Below are 23,445 nucleotides of genomic sequence, written 5' to 3'. Positions count from 1 at the left end.
CTTTCCCCTTTGTTGCTGGTGCTGGCTGCAGGCCTCGTCGGACTGGCTAGTGTGAGCTGGGAGAGGATGCAGCTGACAGTGACCCCCTGGGAACCATGTCCTGAGAGTGGACGTCTCCTTCTCCCATCCCCTTGTGTGAGTTCCTCACCAGTTTCCTTTTTTTTGGTGGGGGGGCTTTGAGGGGTGGGAGTGTCACGGCCATGCCCATGACCGTGACTCCTTTACCGCATGCGGTTGCCTGCGGTTTTGTATGGGCGTTCAACCACGGGTGAGGGCTGCTTGTCTGTGGCCTCACTTGTGGTTGCCGCGGGCAACCACTGTTGTTGTTAGCAGCAGAGCAGCCTGAGCGTCGCTAGGCAGCTTGCTGCCCTGGCATGCGGTCTCACCTGACGTTCCTTTTGTTAGGTGTGTTTGTTGTGTGCACTGTGTTGTAAGTTATTGTGTGCACTTTCCCTTTATGTATGTTTGTTTTCCCTTCTGTGTTACTGGAAGGGTTAACTTCCTTCCCAGTGTGTGTGTGATGTCACTGGGTGTGTCCAATCTTTGGGTGTGGCCACTTGGGCCTATAAAGACCCTCTCTCTTGCAGAGCTCAGGAGGTTGCTTCAGCATGCTTGCTGACAGCAGCCTCCTGTGTTTGTCATGCGCCAGTGAGAGCCACCACTGTGGTCATAGTTTAAGTTTGAGTTTGAGTTCATAAGTTAAAGTTTTATGTGTGCCTATGTCTTTATGTGTGTGTTGTAGCAAGTTTGTCTGTTGGGATTTTCATATGTGTTTGTGCAGCATAACGGTTCTGGATCCCTGTCTGTTTAGGGATCCAGTCAGCAGGGCTGTGGCAGGTTGGTGAATGTCTGTTCACCTGCCATTTCCGTATTGCTGTTTTTGTCCCCCTTTTCCCAACAGCTTGGCCATTGAGGCTCCTGCTCCTCCGTATCAAGGAGGAGTAGGTTGCCTTACCCAGCTCCTAGCTCAGGGATCTGCGGAGGGTAAGATAGGGCTCCGAGGTTCCGGCGCATGGGCCCTCCTACCTTAAAGGTCGGCCCATGCAGGTTAGGAGTTAGGGTCAGGGTAGGGACGCTGTAGGAGGTGACCTGCTCCCTGTCCTGTGGCTTCATGGCCGAGTAGCTACATCAACACCTGGCACCTCACGGCTGAGGGTTTCCCCCATCCTCAGCCGTGACAGCTTGTGTGTCTTGTTCAGTGGTGGTCGTCTTTCAGCCTTTCTTACCTTGGCCATGTCTCTGAGTATTGCACACCTTGTGCTTTTGGGCACTCCAGTGATGTTGCAGCTCTGAAATATGGCCAAACTGGTGGCAAGTGGCATCTTGGCAGCGGCACGCTTGACTTTTCTCAGTTCATGGGCAGTTATTTTGCGCCTTGGTTTTTCCACACGCTTCTTGCGACCCTGTTGACTATTTTGAATGAAACGCTTGATTGTTCGATGATCACGCTTCAGAAGCTTTGCAATTTTAAAAATGCTGCATCCCTCTGCAAGATATCTCACTATTTTTGACTTTTCTGAGCCTGTCAAGTCCTTCTTTTGACCCATTTTGCCAAAGGAAAGGAAGTTGCCTAATAATTATGCACACCTGATATAGGGTGTTGACGTCATTAGACCACACCCCTTCTCATTACAGAGATGCACATCACCTAATATGCTTAATTGGTAGTAGGCTTTCGAGCCTATACAGCTTGGAGTAAGACAACATGCATAAAGAGGATGATGTGGTCAAAATACTCATTTGCCTAATAATTCTGCACGCAGTGTATAGTGCCATAACATCACATGACAAAATCAAAATATGGGACGCTTTCTGATGTGGGTAGGTTTGATTTAGTCATGTGATGTTATGCATCAAGTCATGTGATGTGGAGATGGTCACATGAGAATGTGACATCTGCTACTTGCAATTGGCTAAGGAGTAATGACGTGCTGTCATGCGCATGGAGAGGGAATGAACACTGACAGGAAAACCAGGTGCATGCAGTGAAGTTCCCGGTTACTACCTATCACCATAAGGTAACGCTGTATTATTAGGATGTATTATCATTAGATTAAGTATTTTATTGAATGATAATAAATTGGTGGGTGTTGTGTGAATATGGAATTGAATTCTATTGGTTCCCTTTGATTAGGGGGTGGTATTATTGGCACTATATAAGTTTGGTATCAACGTTTGACATTATGCTTGATAAAGGCTACTGTGTAGCCGAAACGTTGCACTTTTTTGTACATGGAAGTTCGGATATGCTGCTGTCATCTTTCTGTTTTTTTCGCTATCCGGAGGATAGGTCATCCTCTTTATGATAACCCCTTTAAGACAGCTGTGCATAAAAAAAAAATGCCCACAAACCTCAATGAACTCAAACAACGTTGTAAATAAGAGTGGGCCAAAAATTCTCCAGAATGATATGAGACTGATAAAGTCATACAGAAAACAATGACTTTGAGTAATTGCTGCGAAAGGTGGTTCTACAAGCTTTTGAGTCATGTGGTGCACTTAGTTTTTCACACATGGCTTTTCCATTTTGGCTTCACTTTTGCTGTATAAATAATGACATGGGGGAATCTATTGTGTGTTGTTCATCTTAGGTTGTAATTACTTAATTTTAAGACCGAATTTTAAGGATCAGATGTTTTTTAAATTATGTCCTAAAAACCATAGAGGTGTACACCTAATGGAACATACCTGTCTAAGTATTTTCCTGTTTCAGGATGAAAATCCTTTCTTGTTTGCCCTTTAATGCCTGTTTCACATGAGCGAGTTTTCTGCGTGTTGTGAAAGGACAGCATACATACTGAATCTTGACCCATTCATTTCAATGGATCTGTAATTGCGCCATGTTATATATCGTATGTTTTTACTCCAGCCCTGGCTCTATAGAAATGATTGGGGCTTGCATTAAAAACAGAAGGCATCTGTGTGCAATGTATTTTTCTCTGATCGTTGCTAGATGTTGAGTGTTATTCTTCAGTTTTTCTTCACATGCGTAAAAAACACATGCAAAACTGATTGCATCCGCATGGAAAAAGCTGAAACACTGCAATCACAAAGAAAACTGATTCAATTTGTGTACAAAACCATCAGTTTTTCCCCCGAACAGACACTGACTCATTCTGTACAGTTCATGTGAAATAAGTGTAGGGAACTGCTAATACTACTAAGATATAGTGTATTTAGCCTCTCTGTCCCTGCTGCTTGGCTTCGGAAACCCCAGAGATTCAGTACAAGTTTGTTTTGTAAACACAGTCAGTCAGAACCATGAGGGACAGAGCTGCAGTGAGGAGACATCTTATGTCTCTAGGAGTCTAAGGCAAGTGGCAGTACATAGTTCAGGGTAGCGATAGGTTAGGCTTCTGACGGCCAACTAGATACTTAGAGGCCCGGTTGCACTGGTAGATTAGTTGGCAGGTTAAGGACTCAGTGTTAGGGTAGTTAGGCCTGCATCTACTACTGTTGTTGTTGCTCTGTTTGCTGCCTGGAAGAAATCCTTTCATCATCGTCATCTCCTGATTGGCTGTTTGTCATCTCCTGGAAGAATCCTGGATCTACAGTCATCCACAGGGACCCCTGCACCTGAATCATCTCTATTGTGGCCTGGAGGTATCGTGCACAGGACTCTTTATATATATATATATATATATATATATATACACATACACACACACCCAGGTATATAACTTAACCCCTTAAGCCACCGGGTTTCTGCTATTTTATCCTTCAGATGCCGTGTGAAATGTGACCACGGCCTTTTTGCAGTCCGGAAGTGGAAGTCGCGTGCTTCCACTCCGGTAAACGCATTCCCCGACAGAGATCGGGGAACCTGTTACATTACTGAAATAGCCCGAAGCCTCAAGCAGGCTTTGGTGCCTATTTCAGGAATATACAGGCCACTAGGTGGCAGCATTGTATTGGCATAGTGCAAATGAAGTGTTCAATGATGTCTATAGAGCCATTAATGAACACAATTAACACAATCTAATGATTGCCAGTTATTGTCACCCAAGGTGACTTAAAAAAAGTAAAAAAAATTAAAATATAACAATATTAATGGCATACGGAAAATGGCGTAACGGGAAAAAAAACAGCCAATTTGCAATTTTTTGTCACTTTAACTACTCAAGTTTTTAATAAAAAGAACAGATCGTCCTGCAAAAAATGAGCCCTCAAACAGTCCCGTACACATAACTACAAAAAAGTTGTTAATTTCCTCTGTCCCTTTCCATTGCTCCCTTAAAAGACCGTTGCTAGGGCTTGTCTGTCTTCCTTTTAGTATAAACAGAGGGGCGTTTTTCCACACTGAATGCCTGCGCATTAGGCTTCAGAGTGAGGAGGCATGTCGCTCAGTAATCCAATCTGATTGGCTGGCAGGGAGCTGCTGGCTACAGCAAGTGTGTATGGGAAGTGAGGGAAAACAGTTTTGGCCTCAGAGAACTGGCAGAGGAGCCATCTTTAGAAGGTCCTCATATTGTAAATGTTTAAACAGCCGTAACTAAGGGAACAACTCAAGGAAAACAGTGGTATGTGAAGAAACTAAAGATTGCTTTATGCATAATGCTGCTGCAGCAGTAACATATGCTTAAATAGATTTTTTGAAGAAAACATGACAGTTACCCTTTAAGGCTACTAGCTATATTTCATAGGCAAGTCCCAGGAAGAGATCCTCTCTATAAGGGTCCATTCACACGTTCGCAGAATGGGTCCGCATCCGTTCCACAAATTGCGGAACGGGTGCGGACCCATTCATTCTCTATGGGGCAGGAATGTATGCGGACAGCACACAGTGTGCTGTCCGCATCCGCATTTCCGGGGCGCGCCCCTGATCTTCCAGTCCGCGGCTCCGGAAAAAAATAGAACATGTCCTATTCTTGTCTGCAATTGCGGACAAGAATAGGCAGTCCTATGGGGGTGCCAGCCGGGTGTATTGTGGATCCGCAATTTGCGGATCCACAATACACTACGGACATGTGAATGGACCCTTATACAGAGGCTCTATTCTGGGTGGAGGCACTGATATACTTCACTTATGTTCCCACTCCTCCATTCAGCGAAGGCTCCAGGTCCCATTATACACACAGGTCAGCACAAGAGTCTGTCGTGGGAGGGATATTACTCATACCCCCCCCCCCCCCAACTAGGGCTTCATAAGCCTAAACGTAAATCTGAATATTTGACAATGTACACAAATTAGCAGCAGAGATTATTGCCCATAGAATTAATTTGTCCAGTCATCTGGAACTGCTGTGAGATATTCTGTGCCTGGGGCTTTCACACTCGCGTTTTGTGCGGATCCGTTCAGATAGTACAACCATTGGCATACGTTCAGAACGGATCCGTTTGTATTATCTTTAACACAACCAAGACGAATTCGTTTTGAACACCATTGAAAGTCAATGGAGGACGGATCCGTTTTCTATTGTTCCAGATTGTGTCAGCGAAAACGGATCCGTCCCCATTGACTTACATTGTGTGCCAGGACGGATATATTTGGCTCAGTTACATCAGAGCGGAATGGAGACTGAACTGATGCATTCTGAGCAGATCCTTTTCCAATGCAAACTGATCCATTTTGGACTGCTTGTGAGAGCCCTGAACAGATCTCACAAACGGAAAGCCAAAACGCGAGTGTGAAAGTAGATTTATAAACCACAATTATTGTAGTAAATCTAATTATAGATACAGGTATTGAAGAAATCTCAACTAGTGTGAGCACGTCTATTGCTCACGTTACTTACTAAACCTACTACTAAGTTGGTCTGCTATCAACCATGTCCTTTCTGTAAGGATGGAGGTGCTTACATTGACTTCTATGTAAGCTTCAGTGTCCTTACAGCTACCCACGACTGCAATCAGCCTCACTCCTAAGCTGCAATATTCGAAAATAAAAGAATAATTCTGATAGTGCTAGAGGTACTCATCCTATGTAAGGCAGTTAACGAAACCTATAAAGTCAACCGAAAAAACTATAGAATTTTAAAAAATGTAAAACAGCATATTTATTTATTTTATGCACTTATATAGCACTACTATATTCCGCAGCGCTTTACAGACATTAGCATCAAGCTGTCCCCAATGTCTTTGGAGTGTATGTCTATCAGTATGTCTATCAAGCTGTCCCCAATGTCTATCAGTATGTCTTTGGAGTGTAGGAGGAAACTGGAGGAAACCCACACAAGCACAGGGAGAACATACAAACTCCATGCAGATGTCAAACCTAAGACCACAGTGCTGCAAGACACCAGTGCTAACCACTGAGCCATATATTATATCTATATAATAGATATCATAAATATACAATGATAGTGCTGCCCACCGACAGGACTGCATGTGCATGATCGTGAGAGGTTCCATACACAATCATTTAGCCACACATGCCTGTCTGAATGCAAAAAGCCACTCCTGCATACGACATACATGTATATTTTTGGTGAATATATTAAAGAAGCATATAGTGCAGGATACGACATTATTAAAAAATAAGATAAAGGCTGTTGTGTATAACTGTTTTATTTCATGTGTAATTTGTGGGTTGCCTGCCATCTTGATTCCTTCTCCCCTCACATATGGTTTTCCTAATGAATCCTGCATATCCGATCATGCTTGGCTTTGCAGAGACAGAGGGAACTGGGTTTTACCATATTGCACTGGTCTGTGTCCTCTGAGAGCAGCCATGACAGATCAGTCACACAGAGCTGTTGTCCATTCACACTGCAAAGTTTCCATGTTCTCCTATGTGATGCAGCTTGCGCCTGTCTCCCCTCTCCGCCCTTTCATCTCTCTCTCCCTTGTCAGCTTTCAGGATATCGCATAGAACTACACTGGAGAGTCAGCACACACAGATAGTACAGACAGGCAGTGTGAGTCAGGAGTTTTATATAACTGCAGCTAGTCACTGTATACACTTAAGTACTATATATCTGCACTCCTGCTCTTTAGAGAAGGGAGAAATTATATCTTCAACAGAATACAGTGACATACAGAGGAAGGTGGAGGGGCCTGAGGTGCCAGGAAGGATTTGATTGGTGATGATGTCATGCTGTAGTTCACAGGAAGTCAGCCACAGGAGAGAGACCAAGTTCCTGTTTACACATTAGAGTAAGCGGTCAGACTGGAGACCACATGACCAGGTTCCCATAATGAAAAGGTTCAAAATGTATGAATGTAACTGAGTAAGAGTGCAATAAATGACACTGCTAGAATACCGGTTGGTGAGTAATATATATAAAATCTACCCCCCCCCCCCCCCCAAAAAAAAATTAAAAAAAAAACAAAAAACTGAGGGCTTCTTTAATTAAAAAAATAGACAATCTACTATATAGGAGAGTGATCACACAATGTGAAATGCTGTCTTCAATGAACACTGACTATGTAGTTAAGGCGTATTTCCTCTTCCAATGATATACCATAAAGGTCTGATAAATCTGGGTACCATTTCTGGACCTAGGCTCTGAGACCTGCCTGTATGTAAAGCTGTTGTGACCTTCCATCCTTATGTGACCGCATATGTGCTTTTTTTTTTATGGAAACAGCCGAGCAATCAACAGGAAGGCTACATACATTAACCCATGAACATTCAAGTAAGCTCAATAGCATGAATACATTGTACTTACATTTAGTATTCATAAGGTGTTACTGACACCCACAGCCCAGTCACAGCAGCACACAGTTATTCACTGAAGGTACCAAGTAACACAAACAGATCTGTCAAAAGAAGGCAACACAATAATTACAAGGAGCTCATAAACAGGAAAAATATGTGAAAATGGCAAAAAGATATTACAAAGGTAGCACAAAGAACAAGAGCCTGTACCATGGCAACGGAGGTTGAATTCCTTCCAGTTCCATACTAACTCAAGTGCCTTTATATCTTCCTCCCTCGACTAACAGCAATCAGTACTTGATAAAAGTCCTCCAGACTGAATTGTCACGTGTGGATAGCCTTAAATAAATCACAGCATTCAGGACTATTGCTGTGTGTGAAGTTCTATCTGCTATCATATGGAGTGGACCCTTCTGCACCGTATACATATTAGAGCGCCATGGACTGTTTTTCTATAATATAAAGATGCTACTTTTAATTTGAATGTCTTTATAGCCAATGTTAAGCAAACATGAAATGTGAAAAGGAAATTATTCCATTCCCTCTCCATCTATTCTATCCTATGACGTGGTTCACACCAGAATGGACCTCAAAAACCTTTGGATACGAACAACATACAACCTTTTACCTATGAGGTCCCCATACACATTAGTACACGGTTGTCTGAACCCGCCGAGAATGGCAGGTTCTCCCAACAGTCTAATGGGTGTGGGGAACTCCAAACTCTTCCCCAACAAATCATGTCAGGAGAGAGAAGAATAGGGCAATATGATTTTTTTTCGCCCATCCCTTTTTTCTCCTGGGAGATAAATCACTGCTAGAAGCGTCTGGCAGTGGCTTCCTCCTATCAACCCACTTAAAACACATACATGCTGGGCAAACTAAATGTAGACGTGTATGGGACTGTCAGGAGGGAGTTGGGTGAGATAGCCAAACAATCGTTCGGATATCAGCTGCTGAATGTGTATGGCCAGCTTTATACTGTGAAGAAGTGCCTGGTTTAGAGACAGACCCTCATTCTTCTCCCACCAGTAATGGACCTCTGTCTCTTGAAAAAGCCATTGGGGGTTACAAGATTTTATCCTTAATAGGCACCACATATGAAACCCCTGCTACTGAATTTCAGAGGAAACAACACATTTTTAGCTTTCTTATCAAAATTATAGCTAGCATGGGCTCATAAATTGGAACTAGCGCCGATCGATTCCCTGTGCCTACGGTATATAGGGTTAATCAGCTGGGTACACTGTCATTCTGGTATGCTCATCTGAATACCACTACCATTTATGTCTCAAAGGGTACATGATTTGGGTGTTGAAATTTATATAGATATAATGAATAAAGATTTATATACTGCTGCTAGTAAGGGCAGCTGACTGGTTACTCTTAAAGAGACTACTATAAAAATTCTTCATAGAATCTACATGGCGACAGGTTACACAACATACAGCCTGATGGGCTGATTGCATGTTTCTGCATATGTCAAGACCATGGCCACCCGACTGCTGGAACCCCATGGTCATGGGAATAGGGGTCTCGTATGGGTCCTAATGGAATAGCAGATCAAGCATGCGTCTCCATTAATTCCCCAAATGCCATACCTTCAGAAGCACTTCTATAAACCAAAAGCTTCATCACACACTGCAAAACTGGTCAAAGTGTTTTCTAAAAGTCACAACGAAATAAAAGTATCTATGTTTTCTTATTTAAAATAACAGAGTAGACAGAGCACATGGGTATTACCCATGATATAATTGTGGGTATTACCCGCAAAATCGTGAGGCAACTGGTCACTGCAAGAGGGCAAGGTTTTGATGGCATGCAGCTGCCCCAGCTCTAGCCCTCTCCTTCTCATGTGTAGTCCATCTGATCCCAAATTGTGGACAACAAGTTTTTTAACTAAGCATTTAGTGCACACCTCATGTCCTTCACAAAGGCGTGGAAAATAAGTTTCATCCCAATGTGTATTATTAATCAGTCAATGACCACTGGATATCTTGGTATTAAGTTCACCAGTCTTAGAGGAGCACTAGCACCAACATTTGTTATCACATATTACCAGCCTATTCTGTGCAATTTCTTTTTTTTTAATTTTAACTGTTGGATGGTTTTCTGGATATACAGTGCCTTGCAAAAGTATTCACCCCACTTTTTTCGTGTTTTGGTGCCTCACAACCTGGAATTAACATGGATTGTTTGAGGATTTGCATGATTTAATTTACAGAACATGCCTACAACTTTGAAGATGTTTTTTTATTATTATTGTGAAGCAAACAACAAATAGGACAAAATAACAGAAAAAGTCAATGTGCATAACTTTTCACTCCCCTAAAGTCAATACTTTGTAGAGCCACCTTTTGCGGCAATCACACCTCCAAGTTGCATTGAATAAGTCTCTATAAGCTTGCCACATCTTACCACTGGGATTTTTGCCCATTCCTTTTTGCAAAACTGCTCCAGCTCCTTCAGGTTGGATGGTTTGCGCTTCTGAACAGCAATCTGTAAGTCTGACCACAGATTATCTATTGGATTGAGATCTGGGCTTTGACTAAGCCATTCCAACACATTTACATGTTTCCCTTTAAACCAAAAAAAGTGTTGCTTTAGCAGTGTGTTTGGGGTCATTGTCCTGCTGGAAGGTGAACCTCCGTCCTAGCCTCAAATCATGCACAGAGTGGTACAGGCTTTGCTCAAGAATATCCCTGTATTTAGCACCATCCATCTTTCCTTCAACTCTGACCAGTTTCCCAGTCCCGGCTGCTGAAAAACATCCCCACAGCATGATGCTGCCACCACCATGTTTCACTGTGGGGATGGTGTTATTTGGGTGATGTGATGTGTTGGGTTTGTGCCAGACATAGCGCTTTCTTTGATGGCCGAAAAGTTAAATTTTAGTCTCATCAAACCAGAGCACCTCCCTCCATACATTTTGGGAGTCTTCCACATGCCTTTTCGCAAACTCACAACGTGCCTTTTTGTTTTTTGCTGAAAGTAATGGCTTTCTTCTGGCCACTCTGCCATACAGCCCAACTCTATGGAGCGTACGGCTTAATGTAGTCCTATGTACAGATACTCCAGTCTCTGCTGTGGAACTCTGAAGCTCCTCCAGGGTTACCTTAAGTCTCTGTGCTGCCTCTCTGATTAATGCCCTCCTTGCCCAGTCATTGAGTTTTGGTGGGCGGCCGTCTCTTGGCAGGTTTGCTGTTGTGCCATGTTCTTTCCATTTGGTTATGATAGATTTGATTGTGCTCCTGGGCATCATCAAAGATTCGGATATTTTTTTTATAACCTAACCCTGACTTATACTTCTCAACAACATTGTCCCTTACTTGTTTGGAGAGTTCCTTGGTCTTCATGGCAGTGTTTGATTAGTGATGCCTCTTGCTTAGGTGTTTCAGCCTCTGGGGCCTTTCAGAAATGGTGTGTATATGTAATGACAGATCATGTGACACTTAGATTGCACACAGGTGGACATCATTTCACTAATTATGTGACTTCTGAAGGTAATTGGTTGCACCAGAGCTTTTTATGGGTTTCCTAACAAAGGGGGTGAATACATACACACATGCCAATTTTCTGTTTTCAGTTTCTAAACAATAGTTTTTTTATTTATATATTTTTCTAATTTCACTTCACCAACTTAGACTATTGTGTTCTGATCCATCACATAAAAATCTGATTAACAAAACATTGAACTTAAGGCTGTAATGTAACAAAACACGTAAAAAAGTCAAGGGGGGGTGAATACTTTTGCAAGGCACTGTAATTATTTCAAGGCACTCCATGTACAGTATTCTACTTCCTGTCTTGGCTCTTCCTCCTTTGTTTGAACTTTTAGCATGACAGCCTCACTTGACCTTCTCACTCACACCATTCACTGTGACCAGTGAGGGAAGATGGATGAGTGACTCAAAGCACCACACACTGCACTAAATAGTGCGGTTCTCTTCTGTGGACATCTTTATCTTGTCCTATCAAGAGATCAATAGAGCTGTCATACTGTTATGCTAAATTCCACATCTGCTATTATCCTTAACATCTTTCCCTCACAGCAGCAGTAAAATATCTATATAGGAGTTTTATCTCTCAGTGCTGTCTGCTACAGAAGGACAATATTTAGCATTTAATTTTCTTTGGCAAAATACTGCCAAAATGAATTAAAAAAACTGGTAAAGATAGTAACATAGCATAGTAACATAGTACATAAGGCCGAAAAAAGACATTTGTCCATCCAGTTCGGCCTGTTATCCTGTTTCCTATGAGTATTAAGCTTTAAAATACACTCCTTTCTGATGGAAATGCCCCTTGGGATCTTGAAATTATTTATAGGTAGTTGGCTGTACATCTGCCCCCTCTCACCCTACCAAACAGTTGTACCAGCTGTATCTTATTCTTATCTTAACATGAACTCTCACTGACTGGCTTGAACTCTAAAGGCTCTTTTACAAGGGCTGAAGCACAGGCAATTATCTGGAAAGTTTCCAATAAGTTCCTGATCGTGAGAGGAGGTGATAGCTGCATTGATATGCAGCAATCATTTCCTCTATATGGGCACAAATGATCACTTCTAATGTTGTTTGTTCCCATACAGATTTGTCCCATACAGCACAGAATAGTTTACAGAGGGTAATGGTTGCGACATAAAACATGCAATCACTGCACCATCAAACTTTTGCTCATTCATCAGGTGATCGGTGGCACATTTACATTAGGCAATTATCGGGAACATTACATCTGAAAGGCAGGGTTCTGCCTCCCCGCACGCTTGCCGATCAGCACTTCAGCTGTAGCTCTGGCACTAGAAGTAGGTGTTGGCACTACACAACTCCATTTATTGTGTAGTGGAAAGAGCTATGGTAGTTACTGCAGCGCTGTTCTCAAGAAAGTAAATTGAAACAGCCCTGCAATAACCAGATGCATCCAGTACACAATGAATGGAGCTCCGTAGTTCTGGCACTGACTTCTGGTGCCAGTTCTTCTGTAGAACAGCTAATCGGGTAAGGTGCAGAGTATAGGCCATCAAAATAAAAGTACCAAAAACCCTTTAAACCATTTATCTATCCCGAAGCCTAGTTCTGTCACTAATAGCAAGTAGTTATTGATTCGATACACAGTTTTTCATTTCTATTAAAGCACCTGGAGTAATGCCATGCTGATGCAGTACTTTTTTAGTTTGTCAGTCAATTTCTTTACACAGAGATTAAGCTGTGACTATAATTATATATACTGTGTACCTCTTGTTGAGAGATCATTGACTGCTTGACATGCCTTTACGATGCACTCGAAGACATTTTGCACAGTTGACAGACTTTTAGAGACGGCGCATCATTGGACTGAGAAACAGGATGATCATTTCGACAAATTTTCCATCATCTAGACCTCATTGACCTAGCTGTTAGGACGTGTTGGGAGCAGTGGTTACATGAGGACACATACACACAGCGAACAAGCTCCACGCGGCCCAGACAGACCACCAGTGTACAGGTCAAACAAGAGCAGCTTTATTGTCCACTATTCAGACACAGTTGGTACCTTCATTACACACCCCTGTCTTTGTCTAGACCAGGGGTACTCAACTAGTTTTATTAAAGGTCCACATACCAGGGTCTGCAGTCAGGTGAAGGTCCGAGCTGAACGCCAGCAGTAAAGATGCCATGCGATCATGTGATACATGCACGTGGGGCGCTCTGACGTTATAGTGGAGCGCCCCGGGTAAGTCCCAGAATTAGTAATGGCCACATTAGTGCCCCAGTAAGAATAATGTCCCCATTAGTGCCCCCAGTAAGAGTATTGCCCCCATTAGTGCCCCCCTTCTCTGCTTTTGCAAAAAAAAAAAAAATATTAGCATTCACCTGGCTGCGGTGAACATTCGCTGCTGACTGCAATCTCAGGAGTGGTGCTCTAACGTGATGACGTCTTGTAGGTCCTGTCCTGAGCTTCTAGTCAGCAGGGAGTGTTCTCCACAGCGTGAGCAAATGGAGGTGGAGGTACCGTAATACAGTGTTTCCCAACCAGTGGGCCTCCAGCTGTTGCAAAACTACAACTCCCAGCATGCCCGCACAGCCAAAGGCTGTCCAGGCATTCTGGGAGTTGTAGTTTTGCAACAGCTGGAGGCACACTGGTTGGGAAACACTGCCGTAATATATATTTTTTTTTACTAGCACAAGTAGCGGTGGAGGTAAAGGCTGTACTAATGGGCGTTCCATGATGGAAGCGCTCATTAGTAAGGGTACTTTCACACTTGCAGCAGGACGGATCCGACAGGCTGCTCACCCTGTCAGATCCATCTTGCCACTACTTCGCCGTGCCGCTGCTCTGTGCCCATCGACTATAATGGGGATGGGGGCAGAGTTACGGCGCAGCACGGTGAGAGGCCGCCAGACTAAAAGTACTACATGTCCGACTTTTTCGTCTGGCGGCCCCCTCAATATAATAAACATTGGTGGCGCAGTGCGCCCCCCCTCAAAATAATAAACATTGGTGGCGCAGTGCGCCCCCCTCAAAATAATAAACATTGGTGGCGCAGTGCGCCCACCCTCAAAATAATAAACATTGGTGGCGCAGTGCGCCCCCCCTCAAAATAATAAACATTGGTGGCGCAGTGCGCCCCCCCTCAAAATAATAAACATTAGTGGCGCAGTGCGCCCCCCCATCACCCCAGTATAATAAACATTGGTGGCGCAGTGCGCCCCCCCTCAATATAATAAACATTGGTGGCGCAGTGTGCCCCCCAATATAATAAACATTGGTGGCGCAGTGTGCCCCCCAATATAATAAACATTGGTGGCGCAGTGCGCCCCCCCAATATAATAAACATTGGTGGCGCAGTGTGCCCCCCAACATAATAAACATTGGTGGCGCAGTGCGCCCCCCCAATATAATAAACATTGGTGGCGCAGTGCGCCCCCCCCAATATAATAAACATTGGTGGCGCAGTGCGCCCCCCAATATAATAAACATTGGTGGCGCAGTGCGCCCCCCAATATAATAAACATTGGTGGCGCAGTGCGCCCCCCAACATAATAAACATTGGTGGCGCAGTGCGCCCCCCAACATAATAAACATTGGTGGCGCAGTGTGCCCCCCAACATAATAAACATTGGTGGCGCAGTGCGCCCCCCCAATATAATAAACATTGGTGGCGCAGTGTGCCCCCCAATATAATAAACATTGGTGGCGCAGTGTGCCCCCCCAATATAATAAACATTGGTGGCGCAGTGCGCCCCCCAATATAATAAACATTGGTGGCGCAGTGCGCCCCCCAACATAATAAACATTGGTGGCGCAGTGCGCCCCCCAACATAATAAACATTGGTGGCGCAGTGCGCCCCCCAACATAATAAACATTGGTGGCGCAGTGTGCCCCCCAATATAATAAACATTGGTGGCGCAGTGCGCCCCCCCTCAAAATAATAAACATTGGTGGCGCAGTGGGCAGTGCCAATGAGGGTTAAAAAATAATTTACTCACCTCCTCCAGTTGATCGATTAGCTGCCGGTCTCCAGTTCTTACTTCTATCTTCAGGACCTGTGGTGACATCACTGAGCTCATCACATGATCCATTACCATGGTGATGAGCTCAGTGACGTCACCACAGGTCCTGAAGAAAGAAGTAAGAACAGGAGACCGGCAGTTAAGCGATCAACTGGAGGAGGTGAGTTAATTTTCTTTTATTATTTTTAACCCTCATTGGCACTTCCCACTGAGCCACCAATGTTTCTTATAATGGGGAAGGGGCGCACTGCGCACCAATGTTTCTTATACTAGGGGGGGGGGGGGGCGCACTGCGCACCAATGTTTCTTATACTAGGGGGGGGGGGGGGGCGCACTGCGCCACCAATGTTTCTTATACTAGGGGGGGGGGGGCGCAGTGCGCCACCAATGTTTCTTATACTAGGGGGGGGGGGCGCAGTGCGCCACCAATGTTTCTTATACTGGGGTGTTGGGGGGGGGGCGCACTGTGCCACCAACGTTTCTTATACAAATACAGGAGGCGGGTGCCGGAATCAAATAGCCGGCACCCGAGCTTTGTGACAGGGGGCTGCGATCAGCTACAATTAACCCCTCAGGTACCGCACCTGAAGGGTTAACTCAACTGCAGCTGATCGCAGCTCCCTGTCATAGAGGTCGGGTGCCGGCTATTTGATTCCAGCACCCGCCTCCTGTATTTGTATTACAGGTCAGTTTTCTTCATTGGTGGCGCAGTGGCCACAGCCCCTCCCCTCCTCCTCCTGCCTCTTCTTATTGGCAGCGGCGGGGGCAGCAGCAGCACAGGGGGGAGGGAGAGACTCCTCCTGCGCTGCTGAGAACATCAGCTCCTGTGCCGCCGCTGTATTGAGCAGAGCTGCCAGAGTGTGCAGGAGGAGGAGCGCTACATGTGGAGGAAGCCCTGTCTCACTGCGCTGTGGGACAGGTGGAAGTGCGCCGGTAAGCTCCTCCTCCTGCACGGCACAGTGTGCAGGAGAGGAGCAGCGCTCTGGAGGATGGCCGGGGTCCGGACAACTGGCGGCCGCGGTCCGTATTTGGACCGCGGTCCGCCAGTTGAGTACCCCTGGTCTAGACCATTAAACACCTACAACAACCTCATAATCCTCAAATAACACCCATAGATCATAGACCAAAGACCATAGATTGCACCACAATGGAACTAATATCATAAAATATATAGAAATCTTTATTAATCAAAATTCAGATTATTGATCAGACATGAGAAAGAAGGATGACACAATGGCAATTTGATACAGAAAAATACATGGGGCACATTACCAGGCAATGTCCATCAGAATCATTATTGTAACATCAAGAATACACTGTTGTCACGGATGGTGTTGCAGAAAACTGGAAGTTATAAATAAACATCCGACTGACTTGATCCCAAACTAAGGAACATATGGGTGAGCCCTATAAAACCCCTAGAGCTCTCCCTGACTGCTATGCCCATGCAAAGATCTTTATGATAGATAATTGCATGCCCTCGTACCTAGACTGTGTGACACCTGAAAACCCTATAATAGTGAGGGGACACGACCACCGGCTCCCTGCACTTAATATGGAGGGAGTCAGGGTCACCTAGAATCAAGCCAGCACGGAAACACAAATAAAGGAAAAAGACTTATCTGAGGAACCAGCATTTGCTGCCTCTAGCAGTGACCACAATCCAGGAATTAGTATAAACCGCAATGTGAGGCAGTATGGGAGGAAATATAAAGCGAGGCAAATCAGTGTAAATAGATGACAGCTGGGAGAAGGAAAAGAGATGACAAAGTGAAACCAAAACAAAGATCATCATGCAAGAGGTACAGAAGAACGTCTGCCAGAGCTTCTCAGAGAGCTGGCGGTGACAACCGTCCTATGAGGGAATATCTCTCAATAAAGGCCTACTATGATATTAATGGGCAGTGCAACACACCAACAGTGTAAAAGGCTGGCAAGATTATACATAGATATATGTGTGAGAGAAATTCTATGGCACACCAATTTTGAATGATATTAAAGTGTAGTTTTATTCATTCTTATTGAACACTTTGTGTCACATTATATCCAATATTATTTCAAGGCATAGCATGCGATTATGTACAGTGGTCCCGACGTTTCGGTCAATAATGACCTTTATCAGGGGATCTGGAGAAGAATATCATAAAGAAATGTAAATATTAGGTAACACAAAATGTGAAGCGGAGATCGGGAAACGAACAAAAGGGGGGATGTTGATAGTGGCTTAGAAATATATAGCAGAACCGTAGTGGTAAAATATACAAAATGTACAGAGAGGCAATGTGCATTATAATGCATAATATGGCATATAAAGGATATAGATCATAGTTGTGAGCCATTGACCGTATAGAAGTATATACTGTGGGTACATTATATAATATTATGCAGTTGTATAGGTACCAAGAGAAAAGAACGATTAGAATGATATAGAGCAATCTGAGTAATACAAAGAAATCAGCATCACTCTGTGAGACTTATCTCTCTGTGAGCACCCACCTCCAAGAAGGTGTGTAGATCTCAATAACCAAAGAATATACATAGATATAAGCAGGTGTACCTTCAAAAAGCGGAATACGCGCAATTAAATAAGTAATGGCACTTAGATATATCTATCAGGTGTATTAAACTAGATATAAAATTAAATGGTACACATGTTTAATCAGTCCTAATCCGCAGCCTATATGCAATTCATATCTTTATATATCCATCCCTAGGTATAGACATGACCACAATAAGTCTAAAACATACCCATGATGTCATGATGAACAGAGACTGGAATGTCGCCCCACGTACTGACTCCTCGACACTTGTTTCGCCTCACCAGGCTTCGTCAGGAGGTTTGTCTAGACCATTTCCAGGTGATTGGTAGAAGGAAATTTGGTGTCATGAAGCCCATTATGTGTCCTGCCACTGACAGCCAGCCTGTTTGGGTTCCCACAACAGTCGAGTTCGAGTATGGAGGCCTGGTAGTGAGCGTTTCAGTTCTGCCTGTACTGTGGAGCAACACACTGCCCCAACTGCTGGTGTGATGATCTGGGGAGACATCACATTCGACAGTCGGTCACCCATTGCAGTGCTATGAAGGGACACTAACAGCTCAGCAATATGTGCAGGGCATCCTGCGGCCACATGTGTCTCCTCTCCAACTGACATTCTTCAGCAGGATAATGCTTTCCCACACACAGCAAGGGTTTCCCAGGAACGTCTTTGCTAGATTGCAACACTTCCTTGACCTGCCCGGTCGCCAGATTTATCGTCAATCAAGCAATTATAGGACCAGCTGGAACGCCAGTTTTGGCAACCTATGACTGTGCAGCATGTACAGGCCTAGAAGAAGGAGCGGGCAGCCAGCGCCAAGAAGCAGGTAAGGCTACTTTCACACTCGCGTTTTGGCTTTCCATTTGTGAGATCCATTCAGCGGTCCAAAACGGATCAGTTTTGCCCTAATGCTTTCTAAATGGAAAAGGATCCGCCCAGAATGCCTCAATTTGCCTCCGTTCCGTCTCCACTCCGCTCTGGAGGCGGACACCAAAACGGTGCTTGCAGCGTTTTGGTGTCCGTCTGATGAAACTGAGCCAAACGGATCCATCCTGGCCAAACTGATCCATCCTGGCTCACAATGCAAGTCAATGGGGACGGATCCGTTTTCTCTGACACAATCTGGCACAATAGAAAACGGATCCGTCCTCCATTGACTTTCAATGGTGTTTATGACGGATCCATCATGGCTATAGAAGACATAATACAACCGGATCCGTTCATGACAGATGCATGAGGTTGTATTATTGTAACGGAAGTGTTTTTGCAGATCCATGATGGATCCGCAAAAAACGCTAATGTGAAAGTAGCCTAAGTAATCTTCCTTTTTCAGTCCAGTAAAGGGCAGGGTTGGCAAAATCCCCCCATTTCTGCGCAACCCTTTTAAGTACCGGGCCAATTTTCACCTTTCATTTTTTTTCCTTCCAGCCTTACAAGAGGCATAACATTTAAAATTTTTGGTTAAAGAAATAATTGTTTAATTGTTTGCAGGGCAAGTTGTATTTTTAATGGCATCATTTAACTTCCCATCTTATAATTTGAAGAAAGTGCCAAATTGAAATAACTGTTTTTATTATGCCTTTTTGGTCACTGTGTCCAGGTGTCAGTTGTATTACATTAGAGAAAGCGTCACACGACGCAAAACGGCCGTTGGCTGGCTGCATGTGCAGGCATGCTGGGAATTGTAGTTTTGCAACAGCTGGAGGCACACTGGTTGGGAAACAATGCTGTAACCTGACTCCCTGTATTGTTCACTTTTGTATGAATAAATTAAAGATTTTGCAATCGGGATAGATTGTCTTTTCTGCATTTGAATTCAGTGTTTTTCCGACACTGAGCACCCCCGTATTTTTGCTCTCCCAAATCTTGATTCGAAGTGGTCGTGGTGAGTAGTGCCGACCATCTTTTTCTTTTGTTCCAATATTACATAACTGGCATCCACTATGTATGGAGAAGCCTCAGCTTGTTAGCCCATGCCATATTTTCTATTATATTAACTATTGGTAGGATAGGTAATCAACATCACGACACCCCTATCAATCAATCAGTTTGGAACCAGGCTCTGAAACTACTCCACTTTTTTTGTGTTGTGGGTGTGCATTATTCCTCATTTTCTCTTTTATGTAAATTGCCAATTAATATTTTAAAGTAAGAAAAACACTTTCTATTTATCTATATTGTTTCTATTGACAGGAAGGTTATAGGTCAACCTATAACATAAATGATGGAACTCATTGCTAAAACAACATTTAAAAATGTTTACGTTAAAGTGGTAACAAATTGGTAAAAAACAAACCAAAACAAACAGAAAACACAATGGAGGAAATTTATTAAGGCTGTCTTTTTATACAGCAGATTTAATCAGAAGTGCACTGAAGTAAGTTTTGCCAAATTTATTAAAAGACACATCTTCTGGCAATCTGTGAGCCAGAAAAATAAATCAAGATTTGCACTATAGTTTATGCCAGTTACGACTGTAGGTAGGGACAGACAAGGACAATGAAGCTAGGACTAAGGCTAGACCCCATCCCGCTTTCCCTACCTACTTGCAGTACATGCCCTAAATAGGTAGACCACAAGTGGTAGAAGGTCCCTACACTATTTAAGTGCAGAGACGGACAAACAACTTACAGACAAATACAATACCAGATTCATATGTAAATGGGTCAGAACCAGACAAGCTATGCAGTACCAAACAAGAGACAGAGAGTAGTCAGAAGACAAGCCAAGATCAGAACCAGGCGGACGACGTGGTACCAACTGAGAGACAAAGAGTGGCCAGAAGACAAGCCAGGGTCAGAGGAATGAGAAATCCAATAAGCACAGTAACAAGGAACACAGCTAGCAAGTCAGAGACTATCACTGGCACTCGTGTATGGAAGGGGTTTAAAGAGGACCTTTCATCGGTCCAAACATTGTGAACTAAGCATCATGATCTGTACAGCGGCGCCCAGGGATATCACTGCACTTACTATTATCCCTGGGCGCAGCTCCGTTCTGCCGCTATGCCCTCCGGTATGTTCGATCACTTGGTTATAGTAGGCAGAGACTGCCCTTGTTCTCCTGGGCGTCTCCTTCTCCCAGGCTGTAGCGCTGGCCAATTGCAGCACAGAGCTTACAGCCTGGGAGAAAAAAACCTCCCAGGCTGTGAGCTCTGCGCTGCGATTGGCCAGCGCTACAGCCTGGGAGAAGGAGACGCCCAGGAGAACAAGGGCAGTCTCCTCCTACTATAACCAAGTCCCCCAAGTCTCCGCCTACTATAACCCAGTGACCGAACATATCGGAGGGCATAGCGGGAGAACGGAGCGGCGCCCAGGGATAATAGTAAGTGCAGTGAGCGCCGCAGTACAGATCATGATACTTAGTTCACAATGTTTGGACCGATGAAAGGTCCTCTTTAAATAGAACGCTGAGTCCTTGAATCAGAACTGAATAGGTTTATAGCTTGGTGCTCCATCAGTCAGAAACACTAACACACAGTAATAGAGCAGCTGAGCAGTCAGAGCACTGCTTATCTTCCCCAGCACACACTCGCTTCAGGAAGAAACACAGCATTGCTTCCTGTTGCTAAAGAGGAGATTGTGTCACCAGGGGGCATAGCGCAGCAGCATGTCTCTCCCGATGCAGATACGCCAAGGACGAGGAGTGCGCCACTGGAGCCCGGACAGGTAATTTTCTTACAAACCTTTTACCACATCCCACTAAGCCCTGTCCACTTTTTTTAAAATTTACAAGAACTGCATAAAAATAGAAAAAGAATTCCAAAAGTCAAAAAGTTACAACATTTCTACACCAGCAAACTACGTTGCATATTAAATTCCCCCTAAACGCTCTAGGGAGTATTTAAAACCAATCACCAAGTCCAAAATATTACTCAAGATGACTCAACACTTACAGTAATTCCCAGATAGCTTTTTGATGAAAATAGGGAAAATGAAAGTTTTAGGTTACTTAAAAAATCTGTCATGCTGTAATATTCCCAAGTTATTTTCTTTGCTAAAGTGCATTGAACTATGATGTCCGAATGTTAAAACTTCAAAGCCGTCAATGGCACTGACAGCAAATGGGAAACGTGTCACTTCAGTACATATTGTGAACATTTTACCGCAAGCATTTGGACACTGCATGACTTATGAAACTGCTCTGGGGCATGATCCGCTAAACTGTACACTTAATATTAAGAACAAAAAGAAAAGATAAAAACATTCAGACTTGAGATGAGATAGCTGTTCAAGAAGGAAATACCAGCATGCACTTATGGATATAAATTGTATTTTAAAGCTTTTATGAACTGCAAGGGATCATAGTTTTGATGAAATGCATTTACAATGGTTTAAAGGAAAAGTGACCTTAGTGGCAATGACATCGGAAATAGAATTCCATGAAAATGAATTCTTTTGAATATGATATTAGAACGCTTTAAACTTATGCTTTTAACTTTATCGCATTCTCCAGCAGTTATAGGCGGCAGGGGCAATATTTGAATATCGCAAATATTTGGGCAAATATTCGCATATATTTACGAATTCGAGAATTTGTGATCTCCAGTCATTATTTTCTTGATTGCGAAAACTGGCAATCGAAAAATTCACGATAAAAATTCGCAATACGAAAATTCGCGATCAACACTACTCCCAAAGTCAAAGATATTGCAGCCTTCTCATTAGACCACGAGCAAGAAGCAGTATATTTGCGATTACAAAGATATAGCACTGTATTCTAGATATTCGCGAATCCTCGAAGTGCCAATATTCGCGATAAAAATTTGTGATTAGAATATTCGCGATCAACACTATTTTCCAGGACTACAGTATATTAAACTTTAAAGTGTATATATTATGATGTGTTATGAGAAATGTAATAAATTAGAATTTAATCATTATTTAATTTACAATTTAATCTCAAAAAAAGTTTTTTCTTTACAGAGTTTAAAGGGTTTCTACCATCATAATTTCTGTTATGTAGCTGACTGACATTAGCGATGCGCTAATGGCAGCACTACATAACAGTGTGTTTTTTACATTTGTCCCTGCAGCCATTCTGCTAAAATACACACTTTTACCATATGCTAATGAGCCTCTAGGTGCTATGTGGGTGTAGATTCAGCACCTAGAGGCTCGAAAACTAACCATGTCCCGCCCAGGTCCTCCGTTCTGCCCGCCCGCTCCTCTTGATTAATGTCCAAGTTCCATGCATCGTTGAGGAAATCCCACGCCTGCACTGTTCACTTCTGTATTCGGCGCAGGCGCAGTGCGTGAAGGCCGAGCTCCTGGTGCCGGCTTCCTCACTGCGCTTGCACCGACTACGTCACAGTGAGGAAGCCGGCACCAGGAGCGCGGCCTTCACTCACTGCCCCGAATACAGAAGTGGACGGCGCAGGCGTGGGATTTCCTCAACGATGCATGGAACTTGGACATCAATCAAGAGGAGCGGGGCGGGCAGAACGGAGGACCTGGGCGGGATACATGGTTAGTATTTTGAGCCTCTAGTTGCTAATTTTACGCCCAAATAGCACCTAGAGGCTCATTAGCATATTGTAAAAGTGTGTATTTTAACAGAACGGCTTCAGGGACAAATGTAAAAAAACATACGGTTATGTAGTGCTGACATTAGTTCATCACTAATGTCAGGCAGCTACATAACAGAAATTAGGATGGTGGAAACTCTTTAACATAACTTTTTTAAATTAATTTTACCGTTTTTTCAAATCACCTTGGGGGATGGGGTTCAAATTGCATCACATTGGAATTGTGTTCATGGGGGGGCTCTTCTCTTACGTAGGGGGCCTGCAACGGACCACATTCTTGCACACT

At 43.7% G+C, this 23,445-nt stretch overlaps 1 protein-coding gene across 2 annotated transcripts in view; it reads right to left on the bottom strand.

The window, feature by feature from the left end:
* Window positions 1–23,445, bottom strand: part of TMEM150C (transmembrane protein 150C) — a 262,806-nt gene that overhangs the window by 191,863 nt on the left and 47,498 nt on the right. Inside the window, exon 2 of one of the 2 annotated variants that reach the window (XM_040418071.1) lies at window positions 7,611–7,701. The exons of the other annotated variant lie outside the window; for it this stretch is intronic. The gene's annotated coding sequence lies outside the window, so the exon portion shown is untranslated. The remainder of the gene's footprint in view (window positions 1–7,610; window positions 7,702–23,445) is intronic. 2 annotated transcript variants of the gene reach the window in all.

This window comes from Bufo bufo, chromosome 2, assembly GCF_905171765.1.
Source record: "Bufo bufo chromosome 2, aBufBuf1.1, whole genome shotgun sequence".
NCBI classification, from domain to species: domain Eukaryota; kingdom Metazoa; phylum Chordata; class Amphibia; order Anura; family Bufonidae; genus Bufo; species Bufo bufo.
This window is presented reverse-complemented; position numbering and strand designations above follow the sequence as displayed.